Source organism: Marmota monax, unplaced genomic scaffold (assembly GCF_021218885.2).
Source record: "Marmota monax isolate L192 unplaced genomic scaffold, Marmota_monax_Labrador192_F-V1.1 WCK01_AAM20220418_F8-fsc00003, whole genome shotgun sequence".
Lineage (NCBI taxonomy): Eukaryota > Metazoa > Chordata > Mammalia > Rodentia > Sciuridae > Marmota > Marmota monax.
In genome coordinates, this window is record NW_026694084.1 from 609748 (window position 1) to 624768 (window position 15021).

Genomic DNA, 15021 nt, shown 5'->3' on the forward strand with positions numbered 1-15021 from the left:
AAATTTTGGCCCCCTTGGCCTCCAGGGAGGGGACAGGGACTGGAGGTTGACTTAATCACCAGTGTTCAACAATTTAGTTTTACCTATGAAATGAAGCTTCCATACAAACCCTAAATGACAAGGTTCTGAGAGCTTCCAAGGTTAGCAAACACATGGGGCTTCTGGGCTTCTGGGACTAAGGTGCATCCAGACAGGGTGTGGAAGCTCTGTGTCCCCATACTTTGTCTTATTCTTATTTTCAGTTGATTGTTCCTGAGTTGTATTCTTTATAATAAACCATTCATAATAAGTAAATTGGCCAGGTGTGGTGGCACACACCTGTAATCCCAGTGGTTTGGGAGGCTGAGGCAGGAAGATCTCGAGTTCAAAGCCAGCCTCAGCAACAGCGAGGTGCTAAGCAACTCAGTACGACCCTGTCTCTAAATAAAATATTAAAAAGGGCTGGGGATGTGGCTCAGTGATTAAGTGCCTCTGAGTTCAATTCTGGGTACCAAAAAAAAATTAGTAAACTGGTTTCCTGTTCTCTAAGTTTTTCTAGCAAATTATCAAATCTGAAGAGAGTTGTGAGAACCTCTGATTTGCAGCCAAGCTGGATAGAAGTTTTGGGAAAACCTGGGGACCTACTACTTACAATTGACTGACATGGGGGCCAGTCTTGTGAGACTGAGCCATTAGCCTATGGGGCTAACTCCTGGTAATTAGGATCACAGATGCATTGCACAACACCCAGTTTTGTCCAGAGAGTTGAAGAACTACTTAATGTGAGTAAAACTCCCACACCATTTTTGTCAGAAGTACTATGTAATTACTTGAAAGAGAGGGAGGTCATTTATTACCATTTTTAATAGACTTTAATTTTATAGCATTTTAGGTTCATGGAAAAATTGAGCAGATAGTACAGAGATTGCTGATGTACCTCCTTTCCTCACACATGTATATCCTCCTTCATTACATTGGGGATAACTCTTGGTGATGTACATTCTTTGGATTTGGGCAAATTTACAATAATCCATATCCACCATTATATCATACAGAGTAGTTTCACTGCCCTGATAAATCCCCTGTGCTCTGGCTATTCATCCCTCCCTCCCTGCTGACCACATTTTTTTTTTGTTTTTGTTTTTTAATCAGTGTCCCCTTACTAAAATGAATTCAGATGAATTAATCTGCTTTCATAGTTGTTTTAAGATTTATTTTGAGGATGTGTGTTATTTTTGGAGAAATGCATCTGTCAAAATCTCTTCCTCATACCCTCAAAATCATCCACTTTGGGGAAATACCTGGCTTCATTCTTCACCAACATCCCTTTGGAAGGGTGTAAACTACTATCTGCCAATGGTAGTTTGTGCAAAACACTATTCTAAACATTTTGTGCTATTACCTCCTGTGAATTTACCACTACCTGTCAAGATGCTGAAAAGCTCAGTAACTTGCCCAAGTTGCCTAACTTATAAAGGATCAGGGATGGAACTAGGACTTTGTAGCTTCAACATTTGTATTTTCCCATTGTATTATGGTGTCCACACATTGGTCGTATCAGAAATAAGTGAAACATTAGAAGGAACAGAGTACCATGTTTTGAGCACTTTGTTTTCCCACCCACCATAAACTTGGCTATGCCCATTTCACATACAGGAAACTAAGATTGAGAATGATTGAGCCATTTTCTAATCCATGTTCTTTTATTAATAGCAACTCTCTGATACTTCTTAGAGCATTTGGGTTTTGGGGGGGATTTTTGTTGTTTATTTGTTTGTTTTGTTTTGCTTTGGGGAAGGGACATGAGATTAAAACCCACACTTAGCTTCATCTTTTCAATTTCTTCTTTATAGAATGACACTGGGAAATGAATATTATTTATCCAATTGAAACAGTGTGCAGTTTTTTCTAATGCTAAAGCATATATTCAGTGCATGATTTCATTTTCAGATTTTCAATAATCCTGAAAGGAAGATAATACTATTTGAAACTTAGAAAAACATAGTTATACATGACATATTATTGTACAAAAATATCCCCAAGAAAATCTTCTCCCCTGAAGCCAACTCCCACAGAAGAATCCTTAAACAAGGACTCTGAGAGTGTTGTGAAGGCCAAATGCTGTGTGTGCCCTGCAGTACACCTGGCCGGGTTGGTAGGACTGTCCGGTCAGGGATACAAACTCACAGACCTTTTTTGTGTGTGTTTTGCTTGTCCAGCTTCCTTCCCCACGATTCCAGCTGAGGATATCTCTGCTATTTCTGTTAAAACAGGATCACCTGATGTAGTTGGGTTACAGTGCAAAAGCGTAGATAAAACTCCCTGGAAGTAATGTCTATCATTAAGAGGTTACAGATAATTACATGGGAGTCACCTGTTTTGTCTCTGAGAGGGCATGGCACTGAGGCCTGGATTGTGATGTGTGTATTAGACTGCCTGTTCAGGTCCATGTTTGTTATTTAAAGTTGCAGCTAATACTTATCAAGCACTTACTCTCTGCCTGACACTATCAAATGTCTCAAGATTTATATCCTTTAAATCTTCTCAATAACTTGCAAGACTAAAATGACCATTATTTTCACTATAAAGATGATGAAACCAACCCCCAACTTGGTCTTAAGACCAAGTAAGAGAGAACTGGGATTCAAACTCCCTAAGTCTGACTCAGAAGATTTCACTGTTAACTACCCCACAGTGGTTCCCAACATTGCCTATGTGTGAAAATCACATGGGAGCTTAAAAAAAATATATAGGCCAATTCTGTACCCAGGACTAATTAAGTGAAAATTCTGTGGATGAGGTCTGGTATAAGGGCAATTTAATTTTTTCTATGTGATTCTTAGGCAGCCAATGTTGAGAATTGCTGCATGACTTCTTGCCATTCCTGGCACATTCCAAACTCCTGGGAGACACCACTATTTAAGAGGAATTTTTAGACCATGAAGAATAATATCAGTAAGTTAAGAAATTTATTATCCATGTGTTTAAGAAGTCATTAATCTAGTCTGGAGATAAACATATATATTACCTTTATCAGCTAAATAACAATACAAAGAAGTACTAGGCTGATTGATTTGAAGAGAAACCTGTAGAATCTATGGTTTCAAGGCTAAGTTGAGAGGCCCTCAAACTACAAAACCAGTTTTTGTGCATATACATATGTAATCACTATGTTAATACAATGGAGAGATGAATGAAGAGATTATCCACAGCTTTCATCAGAATCTCAATAGGATTTCTGATGCAGAAAAGGCTAAGAATCATAGCTAGGGTTCAGAACAGTGAGAGATAAAACTGGGGTGGAGTGGATAGGATCAGCATCATGAAGAAGATGGAACTCGCACAACCACGGAAAGGGCCCCGTTCACAGGGTGATAAGAGGAAGAAAGGGAGGGGAAAAGAGAGCAATGGGATGAGGAGGGAAAGACGGTGCCTCTCCTGGTCCAGAGAGAGCAAGAACTACTATAGAGCTAGAAAGATGCCCACAGGTTGCAGGAGACTGTGAGAGAACTAGCCCTGGGGATCCTTGGGAAAGCTTTTTATTAAATGTCAGGAATGATTTTTTTTTCTTCCTTCCAAGTTACACACTAATTAATAGGTAGCTTTTTTAAGATTGTGGGTCAAAATTTCAGCAACAAAGATGCCAACAGTTGATCAGAAGATGATTCTATAAATCCCTTTAATTTTTATTCAAGTTAACATTCAGTAGCAGTCAGATGTCACCCTACTGGATCCTCAGGTTTTTGTGTTATGAGGTCTTAGTTGTAGCTGTGTCCCTGTCCAAGAAGAATTGAGAACACTCTTCACAATGTCCTGCTAGCCCATCTTAGAAGGCACGAACCTGGGCAGGTTCATCCAGGAGCACACACTGAAAACAGGAACTTCCCTCCTACGAGATGACCCAATGTGATGGCAGAGATGACCTGCAATTCCATCCTTCCCTGTTCTGTTGGAGCTTCCAGGAAAGAAGCAGTAATAAAAAATCTCCCTAATGTAGGACAAGATATAAAGACTAAAGAGCATCTAGGGCCTTTACCTTCTTTCCTTTGTTGTTTGAATTAATCATCACTTAGGAGTAGAATGACATACGCCTTGCCACATCATCCTCTCCTGATTACAGGTAGCTGATTCCATATGGTTAAGGATAAATAACATGACAAAGAACTAAGAAGAACCCTTTTGGTTTGCTGAGGCATAATTAGCTTAAGTGTCCCTTGGAATAAGAGCTACCACATTGGGGTAGAGAAAGGGAGAGGAAAACAGATTTCACTGGAAGTGCCTTTTGAATAGTTATGCCTACTTATTTGTTTATTTATTTTTGGTGCTGAGGATTGAACCCAAAAGTGATTTACCACTATCCCCAGTCCCTTTAAATATATATATATATATATATATATATATATATATATATATATATATTTTTTTTTTTTTTTTTTTTTTTTGAGACAGGGTTTTACTAAGTTGCTGAGGCTAGCCCTGAACTTAATGATCCTCTTGCCTCAGCCCCTACTCCATGTACATTTATTACCTGTCCTAACAAATAGATACACTATATGATGACAAATACAAAATTCTCAATGACAATGGTGATATTCGAAATAAACTTGTAAAATTAGTTTTAGAAATTTTAGTAATGTGAGGCATTTTATGAGTCAAACCAATGAGTCAGTTTCCACTTACTGGTCCTGAAGACAGGTATGCAGGCTGTTAAAGGAATGTATTGTTCAGCATATGTATGCAGATATTTGTATTTACTTACATTTGAATTTAGTGGGCTGCAAGCTGGTGCAAGTCCATGAACTTACATGGAGATAATTTTTATAATATAAGATCACTATTCAGCTATATTTCAAATAGATAAATTAATAAGTGAAATGGAAAAAGTGCCATTGAACATTAGAGATATAAAGAGTATGCAAAGTCTGCAATGTTTTTGTATTTTCCTTGACCCCCTCCATCAATTCACATATAAAGTACAAAGTATCTGCAAAGGAGGTATCTTGGTTTCACATGAGATTGCCTCCTATTCACTTATAGTTAGCATTTTCTATTTTTAACAATTAGTGTTTAAGTTTTGTGACCTTTTCCTTTTTTAACAACATTAATATATGTAAACTCTAGAAGAATTTCTATCCCCTCATGTCTTATCTCAAATACTTGAATGGATTTTGGTTAAAAACATGATACTGATTTTTTAAAAAGAGAAAGAAAAGGAGGAATTCATTTTTTTCTCCCAACACTGTCTTTCTGAATTGTATTGAATAATTTTCTACAATGTTCTACTTGCTTTTCTTATTACTTGCTTTTCATTGTCTGATGACAATGATTGAATTCTCAAAGGGCAACTGATGTTTGAAATAAGTCCACAAGATTGGATTTTAGACATATTAATAGAAAAAAAGATCAAGCATTTTATGAAGCGTGCAAGATTCAGAATTATGCATAACAGTTTTTATCACATAAAAAGAAAACTATAAAGAGGCTCCAAACCCATCATTTTCCTCACTCTCCACGTTTGTATTTCTCTGAATTCTTTTCATTTTTAAGAAAATTTGGACATTCCTAGTAATATCAATCAAGTTTTCTAAATTGGGACAATTTTCTGGTGCTATTTTTGTATATTTACAAAACTGTATGCATGAGTCTTCTAAGACTTAATTATTAGACCTACCCATTTTGTGGAAGTATGTATTAGTGAAACAATTTTATATGATGCCACGACATTTTATATAAAAGTCCTTAATATGCTTAATACTTTCTTTACATTATTTGCTAAATCTTTAAGACCTAGAGTCATAGGCTCTTTGTTTTTTTCAGATTTTTCCAAATATTTAGTTATTTCAGGAGATTAGACAATGGAGACTTATATTCATGGAAGAACCAGGGAGAACTGAGTTTTTATCCCATATTGTGCCAGTGCAAAACATATTTCTTAGAAATAAGTTCTGAAATAAAAGTATTAAAACCCGCTGTAGCTGAACTGTAGCTGCTACATACATGAGTGCTACTCAAAGTGAGTGGGCTGCAAGCTGGTGCACGTCCACAAACTTACTTATCCACATGGAGATAAGCCAAAAACCTGAGAACACTGAGAGAACTTTAAAGCAATTTAATATGGCAGTCACATCCAGGCTCATGATCTAGGCATTCATTCTGACAGTGTCCTATAAGAATATCAGTCTGCTAGGAATTGGACACACAAAACTTTCATCCTTCACAAGAGTTTGGGAAATTCTGCTCTGGAGATTTGTGAGATTCCAGAAGAGTTTCAGGAGGAGGAGCTAGATAAACAACTGTTGGGTGCAGAAAAGGAGGAAGGAAGGAAAGAAGTGAGAGAGCAGAAAAAGGAGAGATGAAGGGAGGAACTAAAATACCCAGGAACAGATGCAGCTGAGCCCAGCAAAAACACATGTGTCTCGTGTGAAGGGAAGATTAAGTTGTCCTTCAGTAGTGCTCTCGTTGGTTATGAATTTTCTGTTTTAGCCAGACTTCTTTCAGCCACATGAGACAGAAACCCAACTCAAACCATCTTCAGCAAGAGAGTAAAGAATAGAGGGAGGAAGGGAGGAAGGGAGGAGGGAGAAATGACACTGACTTGTATAACTGAAGACTCCTGGTATGAAGCTTGTCACAGGGATTCTAGGGAATCCCTAGATTTGGGACCAATCATCCTTCTCTTATCCTCTGTCATGGGTTTTCACTCGGGATTGTTCTGTTCTGTTCCATTGCTATGTGGGGGCAGAGGCGAAGCTTTACCTAGTGCAAAGTGTGAGAAGAAGCAGGAGGTGGAAGAGATCAGAAGAAAGTTAACCAGAAAAAAGAAAAGGGAAGTGGAACTCCTGGAAGCTCTGATTTGGTGGAGGGTGGAAGTATTGGGGAGCAGAGAAGCAATGAGAGAAAACAGAAAAACTAATTGGAGGGTGCATGGAGAGTCATATTGTCCTCTGAGAACATCAAAACCCAGGATGGGCTTTTTCACTTCTGAAAGGCAACAGATATCAAATAGCCAATTAGAGTTCAAAAATTCTCAGAGTTAAGAATACACTGCCAAGCTACAGCAACTGCTTGTCGGTTGTTTTCTGCATCAGCAATTATACAGCACATTTTAATGAAAACGGTGTCTGGTATATTTTTATGATTCTTTCTCCCTGCCGTCTCTCCGGTATTACCTTAATGTATAACTGTAAATTCAGACTGCTTGTTTTGTCTTCTGAATGTGACATACTGTCACAAAAGAATACCTTTAAATGTTAGACCCATTATGCTGGTGCCATGTCCAACTTTTATAACTGACATAACATTCAAAATGCAATTTTTTTTAACTTTATATTTAGAAATCTGTTCAAAACCAGAGCATTGGATAAAATTTCATCTTGATTTTTTATTTGAATCTTCTCAAGGGAGGCTCCAGAATCATCTATTTGCAAACACTTGAAGTAATGAGGGAAGGTTCTCTCTTATATGGCAGGAGTTTGTGTAAGTGAGGCAGGGATGGTGCGATCTCACAGGTGCTGCTTGTGTTTCCTGATGCTGAGGTTATAGAAACTATCAGTCAAACTTGGACAAAGAAGAAAGATGCTGACCTTAGATACACTATTGAGGTGTCAATCACTGCCATTCAAATTGTGATCCTGGAATCACCAGCAACAGCAACACTGGAAGCTTGACAGAAATTCCACAGTAGTGAATCTCTGGGCATGGGGCCCAGGAACCTGTGTTTCAACAAGCCCTCCACATTACTCTTATGTACACAATGTTTAAGAAGCACTGGTATAACTAATGGTGGTATGTCCAAGTTTAAAAAAATAAAAAGATGGAAGTTGGACTGAAAGGACAAGACTAAGGATAAAAAGAGTATCAGCAATTCATAACTAATGCAATGTTGAAAATAAACTGTAAAGAAAAAGGTACAGAGGAACCTTCACATGAGTCCTTAGAAAATTTTCCATGAAAGACACATGTTTATGTTAGGCATCATGCTTGGGTGAAGAGAGAGCAAGGTCAAATATTCTATGGTCACTTGGAGACTGTCCTTTTGCATAAGCAGGTTTTTGTCCCTGCTGAATATTATTAAGATCTCCAAAGAGCCCAAACAGAGGAGTAACAGAGTATATTATTGTGTATATAATTATTGAGCTTACTGCTATTAACACAGAGTGTATAATTATAATAGATTTAAGGCTCCACTTACAGTGCAGGAGATATTCTTTGCAGATTATGTTTCATTGCTAGGAGATGCAGGTTTTGTATGGAGACATAGTGTAGACAAATAATGCTGAGAGATGGAGTCTGACAATGGTGTCCTCTCTCTGCTGTGGCCTCTCTCCATCAGTTACCTTCTTTCCTCTCAGCTGCTCGGTTCGGGCCTGTAAATATAACTGACTTTCTTCCTTCATTTGAACCTATCTCCCTCTGACTCCCTAGTCAAGCCTCATTTCTTGCTTTCATGCCTCATTTCTCAGAGTCACTGTCCTGCATTGCCAAGGCTCCACATTACAGGAAAGGATTGAAACCATTGTATCCAAAATTGCCAATGTTACTAAATGTGAATTGCAGTAGTTCTTTTCTAGTCCTTACCATGCATTTTCTTAAATACTTGGAAATCTTAGAACTCTCTTCTCCTTGGATTTTGAGGCTTCAATCTCCTTGGGTTACTCTCTGGCCATCATATTAAGGCTCTTTTGCAGTCTGTCTTCTTTCACTGGTGTCTGAAATGATGGATTCAATTCAAAAGACATCAGCCAGGTTCTTGTCTGGTGTCAGTTGCTCTGTTCAATACTTGAAGGTCCAGTGAGTGGGACCTAGTCCCTGCCCTGGCATAACTTGGAGTCAGTGGGGACAGAGTGGCTTCATTATCTCATCTTGGTAACTCTGATGAGATGGAGCTTTGGCATGAAGAGTCTAATGGCAGGTTCTTCCATGATCCCCCTGGGGTCCTCACTTGAAACATTTTACGTAGCTTAACTATTCCTGTGGCCTGAGGACCCCCATGTGCTGCTGACTCCAAATATATATCATTGAGTCCAAGTTCCTTTATGAGTAGATAAGAGAATTCTCAAGTCAGTCATGCTTGGTTAGAATCTTGGCCCCACTACTCATTAGATGGGTGACCTCGGATAATTTATTTAACTTAGGCCTAAGGCCTCCCCAAACCACCACCCCACCCCACTCAACAGGATTAATGTTATCTAAGTCATAGAGTAAATTCTCCACACCATATCTAGCATATGCCAAGTTGTTCATGCAAGTTATTTGCATTTAACTATGAATTCTTATTTGTTTTTTTCCCCATGATAGACCCTCTAGGGTAGCATAAATTTTCATTTTTGAATTACCAAACATCAGTGTATCTCGTGCAGCATAGTAACTTCCAAGTGTTGAATATCTCTTTAGTTCACAGAGTGCTGAAAGGACAGCTAGCCAAAAAAGTGATGCTACTCCATAAGTATGGCTGCTGTGACAAAATACCACAAACTGAGTGTCTTAAAACAACAAGAATTTATGTTCTCACAGTTCTGAAGGCTAGGAGTCCAATAAAAAGTTTTGGCAGGACCACACTCCCCTGAATTCTCCAAAGCAGAATCTTCCCATGCCTCTTCCAGCTCCTGGTGGCTGTTGGCAATCCTTCCTGTGCCTTGGCATGTGGCTACAGAATTTCAATCTCTCTCTCTCTCCACGTGGCCTTCTCTCGGTGTGTCTCTGTATCCAAATCTCTCCTTTCTCTTATAATGAGACTTTGTCTTAACTTGGCTATATTTAAAGACCTTATTATCCAATAAGATCGCATTCACAGGTACCAGGTTTAGGATTGAACCAGTCTGTATGGAAGAGATCAGTCAACCCACTATAATGTGTGTAGAAAATGTTTAATTAAAATATCCTGAATGCGAAAAATGGATAACTTTTGGCTTAAGACAAATATGTTTTTCCAATTCCATTTTTGTCTCTCATATATTAGATTCTGTTTATGTGTGAAAAAATAGTATGACCTTACCTGGCTTCAGTATCAGAGAAATTCAGATTCTTGCTTATAGTACCTGCTGTAGACTAAACTACTACAGACTCCTTTTGTAGAGGAAAACAAATTGCAAAATGTGTGATGGTCACTGTACACTCCATTGTCCACACTTCAAATGAACTAGACACCTAATGCTGTCTGATACAAGTCTCTATAGCCCTCATGTCCATACACTTGGGCCATTTGACCTATGGATTACAGTTTCTCACCCACTCTGCATTCTAGAAATAATTACAGTTTACACAGAACATATTTAAAAGCTGTCACCAGGTGTTTCTCATATTCTAGGACCCAACATCAGGTTGGACTATGTTGACAGCCTGGCCTTATGTATCATCTTGTATCTGGAACTGACTTGTCTTCATTATGAACACTAATCTCAACTCCAACCCTGGCTCTGGTTTTCTTGGATCACTGAACAGTCCAAGCCCCTGATAACCCATGCAGTATCCTCATCTCTCTAGACACAAGGTCTGTGTTTATGCTGCACCATACTATTCTGCTGCAAGCTCAGGTTTCTGGTAGCTAAAACATTGGCTCCTGCTGGTTGGGTAGCTGAATCACATCTGTTCCTGAAATCCCTTTGGCCCTTATCTGTTATGTTACCACATTTCTCTAGGGTAAAGTCTCCCAGCTCATAGAGCTCAACTCAGTTTGGGTTGTGACTACAGCATCTATCTATGGCAAGAGGCACATTTAATCCCATGTCCCAGCCTTTTCCACAATCCACCCTATTCTTCCACTATTAACCAGATTCTTGTGTGACCATGAAAATATAGTTCATAGAGTTAAATGCTAGTCAAAATGTTTGCAAGATCCAGTATCTTCTAATCTCCCAACATTGCTTCTGTTGATTTTCGTTACTACTATTTTGTTTGGAAAGTTGGAACTACCTCAACACATTTGCCCTGATGATAATTAAAAAATATATATTCTGCTTAGATGATCCTTAGTGAATTGACAGATCATAATATTACTGTGTAAAATGAGGAACACAATGATAGCTGAGCATATTTGTTACTTACCCAGTCTGCTAGTTTGCCAATAAACCAATGTGTGCAGCACTACATTAATTCATCCGAATATCTAAGCATGTTGCTCACTGAGTCAGATATTTCTTGCCTCAAATACTGTTGAAAAGTAAATATCTTTGTAAGCCTAAATTAACTCCTTTGGGCTTTTAAGAAGTCCAGGATTGCTTAGTAAACTGCTTTGCCAAATGAAAACAAGAAATCCCTTTGCACTGGTAATATCCAGAACCGATGAGCAATGAATAGGAAGCTCAGTAAAACACGAGCTAGAACTCAGAGTTAAAGATTCCAGCAAAGATCCACAGTCTATGGAAATCTCAGTTTTGAAAAGAATAAACTAAAAAAGAAATGAACAGTATCAGAAGCAGCAAAGAGGAATATAAAATGGTGGGTTTGGGGTAACAAAGATACGATCCTTTTTTCTTATATTTAATAAGTTGGAAGGTTAAAGCCAGCTAAGTCTGTAGGAAAATATGTCAGAGAGATAACTAAGAAAGTTAACCTCAGTATGAAATTGTTCCGAGGAAGTGACCTAGAATTGAGAGTAAGGATTCTGAATTCCCAACAGAAATCAGATTGCCTATCCTCAATATTCTGTATTTTTCTTAGTAGCAAACACAATTCTCAAGAAAAGAAACTTGATTTCTTCACAATTTAGAGTGCCCAACATAGAAGAGTAAAGTCAAAACAATGTCCACTACCCCTAAGTGTTGTAATTGAATGGTGTTGAATTGTGTGTGTTGTGCAATGTGTTACTCAAAATGTCAAAATGATGCTTTTTGTAAAATTGAGCACCAGGTTCAACTGATAGATTGAATGCAATTTACATCAGGTAGGTTTATCAGAAATTAAGTAACATGAATAAAACTACTATGAACCTTACCCGTTACCCTTAACACCTCTTACTTTTTCTTTTTTTTCCCCATTTTTTAACCACAAAGTTATTTTCTTTTTTTCATTATGAATGAAGTCTTCTAATAAATAAGAAAACAGCAATTTAGAAAATTATAAAGAATGGAAAAACAAACCCACCCAAAGTCCAACACCCAGAAGCAAAGTGACTCACCACTGATATCATTTCTCATTTTCTTCCAGGCCTTTAAAATGCATTTTTATCCTTTTATATACCACTTATTTCTGGTTTGAAATTTATATAATTTTTAGCAAAAGCATTTCCCCAAGCTATTGGCAACTTTTTGGATACATTTTAATGATTCTATAATGATATACAATTTACGGAGTTAGTCATCTAATGAACATTTAGTATGTTTTGTCTTTTTTTTCCTTCATTCCTGCCAATCAGGCTTCAATGAATGTCTTTATTATTTACCCCTCTCTGGCATCTAGCAGAGAATGCATTCCCAGAGTAACACCCCTCTGGTTTTGTTTCAGTAAGAACATGGTGACTATATAAAACCAGCATTTATTCTTTCCATTTAGCACACACTCTCTACTTTGTTTAATGCAATGGCATTATTAAAATATTACAGTGTTTTTGCTGTAAACATAAGAAGAAGCAATAAAATATGACAGGTCATCAGATATGCTCTAAAAATGTCTATGGCTTACTATTCCTTGGAAATTCCTTGTTACCATAGGAAGGAGATAAATCTTGGTATGAAATCAATTCTACTAGAATTCACCCATGTGAGCCTACCGTAAAAAGAATTGTCTTACTACCCACTACTAACAACATGGCACAGAAACAGCTGAATGAAGGCGTGTTTGAGAACACAAACTAGCATTTGACAGACACCGTCATCTTAAGAAACAAGCAGAGCTACTGTCTTGAACATTAATGGATTGGGGCTCTTCATTCTTCTGGAAATTCTAAATAATCTCATTATGAACCTTTGAGCCATTCTGAGGAAAACAGAAAAACAAAGTGATCTTTAATGTCTTTCTCAAGTCTGAAGTTCTATAAAAACACTAAAATTACAAAACAACGTGTATTTTCATGACCAAAAAGTTTGCAGCAGTATTATTACAAACGTCTAAGCTATCTAATTCTGCATAAATTTTCAAGTGTTATTGGTTTCACCTCAATATCCTTCACATCTGTTCTTTTCTGCCTCCCTCCCAGGCTCTGTTGTTCGGTACTGTTTTTTAGCTTACAATGCAAATATAGATATACAGATTTTTAAATATAAATTCACCTCTGTACTAATATTTATACATTTTTAAATGACACAAAAATAAATAACAAAGTTTAAGATTAAATATAAATACAAATAGAAGTTCAAATATCTCTTCTTGCTGTTCACCCACCCCCTGGGATGGCCTTGCACACCCCTTGGGTTGTGTGCCCCACTCAACATCTGGGCCAGACTGTAGTTATAAGGCAAACTGGACTCCTTGCCTCCCTTTCATATTCTTTCTGTCCAATCTCAGCTCACCTGTCAGTGACCTTTTCAAAGAGTAAATCCTACCATGTTACTCACCTTCTTAAAATTCTTCTTTGCAAGTTGATAAAAATGTAAGGAGAACTTCTTTAATTATTGCATCATGCCTTTCATTTTTTAGTCTCATTTTCCTCATTAATGACCTACCTTTCAGTCAAAAGGTATTTTGAAGGTATTTTGAAACTGAATAGCATACTCTGCACACTTTTAATTTTTATTGCAAACTGTGTTTCCTAAGCAGAAAGTTCTTTCTTTACCTGCCTTTTCTATTTATATTTAAAAATTTAAATTTAGCTCAGATATACTCTCCTTTATGAAATATTACTAATACCTTTTGCCAGTTCCCCATTTCCCCTATATCAACTATTTTATTATAATTTAATTAATTATTTATTGTTTGAATCTACCTCTTAATTGAGCTCCTAGAGAGTAGCAGTCTGATATAGTTTTGGTCTCTACTGCAACCTTACATGTTGATGGCAGTTGGATCAGTGCCACATAGCAATAAATATTTGTGGAATATATGAATGAATGTCTAGGAGCCACACCAAAACTACTGAAAAACACTTTACATATTCCATTTGGTGGCAAATATTACTTTAATAAAAGATTCACCAAAGTATGGAAATATATATCCAAGGTCAAATATTCAGGGCCATAGAATGATATCTTGAATTTAAAATTATGTAGCAAAATGATTGATGGAACTGGTAAAAGTTCCAGTTTGGAATATTCATTCCACTATCCCTCTGTACAGCAACCCCTACTACTATTTAAAGGAGAACTGGATTATGAAAGTTATTTACATTGAACTTTGACATGTGATAACTGGATAAAGTCAAAAAATTTCAATTAACTGATTTTGCATTTGATTTTTAATAGACTTTAGCATCTTTAAGAGGCTTATTTCTATTCTTACTCCATTTTGAACATTATTAAAATTATGAATTACTATTGTGTTATAAAATTCTCATTCAGCACTTATTAATATGATGATTTTTATCCTGCTAATTTTGATGCAGTTACATTGACTCATTACCTAATATTTAAACATCTTTACACTTCTGTACCAAAGTTTCCCTGTCAATGGCATTATTCTTCAGATAATAATATTTTATATATGCTAAAATTTTATCTGGGCATTTTGCATTCATCTTCATAAGAGTAAAGGGTTTCCAATATGCACATCTAAATATTGAGCCATGTAACTCTTTATTATGTTGTAGAAATCACTTGAAATATGATTGAATCAAATTTATCTCAGAGACTGTATTTGGGTATGGACATTCTAGCAGTTCTGTCAAATAAGGAATCAGGATAGCTACCGTTTATCAAATGTTTACTTTGTTCCAGTGAATCTCAAATGCTTTATTGTGTATTAACTTACTTAAAACCTAGGAGACAGAAATTATTATTAACTCTATTGTAGTGGCACCCCCTCCTCCACAAAAAAAATCTTAACTAAGTTTCTCCTGAAATCTTCAACATAATTGATTTTAAGACTATAAGCAAAAGAGTCTGTACAAAATAGTTTGATGTAGTTAAACTTCCTATTTTCCTGTTGCTCTATTACTTGGCCAGTGGCTGGGAA

At 37.0% G+C, this 15021-nt stretch overlaps 1 protein-coding gene across 1 annotated transcript in view; it reads left to right on the top strand.

Annotated features, from left to right (window-relative positions):
- Nucleotides 1–15021, top strand: part of Necab1 (N-terminal EF-hand calcium binding protein 1) — a 149596-nt gene that overhangs the window by 48856 nt on the left and 85719 nt on the right. The gene's annotated exons all lie outside the window — the stretch shown is intronic.